Source organism: Bemisia tabaci, chromosome 4 (genome assembly GCF_918797505.1).
Source record: "Bemisia tabaci chromosome 4, PGI_BMITA_v3".
In the NCBI taxonomy this organism is placed as follows: Eukaryota; Metazoa; Arthropoda; class Insecta; order Hemiptera; family Aleyrodidae; genus Bemisia; species Bemisia tabaci.
The window spans coordinates 48264733-48266453 of NC_092796.1; positions in this window are offsets into that span (position 1 = coordinate 48264733).

A 1721-nucleotide genomic window follows, 5' to 3' on the forward strand; every position below is an offset into this window, starting at 1 on the left:
AAACACAAGTGACGTGACGTGTAGAAAACAATGTTGCCGGCTGGTAAAATTTTAAAACTCTCTTTCTCTTGACGAAGTTTCTTATTATTTTTCCTTCCTGCATTGAACTTGAAGACGATTCAATCCTACGAAAATAATTATTTTATAGTCTGAAGAGAAACCTGCTTTGGTTTTCGTGGGGGGATTGGGGGGATCAGAGCTTCCAGCTAGTTTCCAAAAATAACGTAGCGGGAGAGCAGTTTCCCAACAGTGCTTTCAATGCGCGTTCGAGTTTGCGCGCGAAATTTGATTTCGTTTAAATGAAGTAGCGCGAATCAAAAGTGCGATTCATCACTTCTGTCATACTGTCCCTTGGCAGGGACTAGGCCAACATTTTTATTTGAAAAGAGATTGGGAGGTTCGTGCATGAGTTGAAGCTGAAAATTCCTACTGATTGCATGGAAAGAACGTTATTATGTAGGAGGAACAGAATAATGTTTTAACTGTCAATGGAAACATTGCCTTCAGAATTGAGTCTTGTGGAGGAGTAAATCTAATAGTAGTATGAAGCCTTTCGACGGTGAAACTACCGGACCACGTATCTCATATGCGCACCGAAAAAAAAAGGGAAGTTAAATTAACATTCTGAATGTAAAAAAAGTGTGCGAGAACTCATAAATGCTGAATTACCCGCCTTAGCACTTAATTTTACATCTTGGCATTGCTGAAGTAACTGCTGTGGCAGGTATTTTAGCATATTGTAAGTTCTCGCACACTTTTTTTACATCCAGAATGTTAAATTAACTTCAATTTTTTTTCGGTGCGGTGTTTAAAAATCTCTGCTCCCATTTTATTTTAGTAAAGGAAAACAAACCAATGTCATTCCTCGAAATTTTCACTGATTTTTCTTCACTCAAAGAGGAAAAATCACGGAGGTTTTCAAGAATTGACGTTGAGAAGTTTTTCATCTAAAAAATGAAGTATGACAGGAGGTCTGTGACGTTGCAAACCAAGATACGTGGTCTAGTTGTTTCACCGTCGCTTTGTTTAACTCGGTCTAATTGGATACATTTAAACAGGAACAAGGGGCCCTAGCAATGTTGAGGTCCACCTCCCCCCCCCCCCCCCCCGAAGCGCTTCGCACCTTAAGCGTTGTGCGTTACCTAGGTACTCTTATGCTACTCAACCTCAATTCTTGAACATTTCCGATATTTCCTCTCTGTGCGAAGAAAACTGTGCAAATTTCAAGGAATGATAATGATTTGCAAATAAATAAAATGTGAGCGGGAGATTTTTGAACACTGCAAACGAGATACGTGGTCTGAAATTTCACTGTCGATATGGAGTTTCTAAAAAAGATGGATGTGAAATAGGACTGCTTAATTGTGTGTTAAATGGGGGCCCACGGGCAAAATTGGAAGAGTCGAGAATGATGCTAGCGGGCAGTCACAACAAAGGGTAGGTACCAGTGGCGTGGCGTGAATTGCGATGTATCGATTGTTCTGCCATTTAAATCTATGGTAAAGAATCGATTATTAAGGTCTTCGCTGCGAATACCCTGTTAATCGATCCTATCCATAGGTTTAAATGGCATAACACTCGATACATCGCAAATCACGCCACGCCACTGGTAGGTACCTATTCTCAAAAAGCACCCTGCATGGTTCCATCATCTCTGAAAAAAACTTTTTATCTACTCCAAGCTAAGTGAAGTTTTTTCACATTAATGGTAGGTGGCTCTT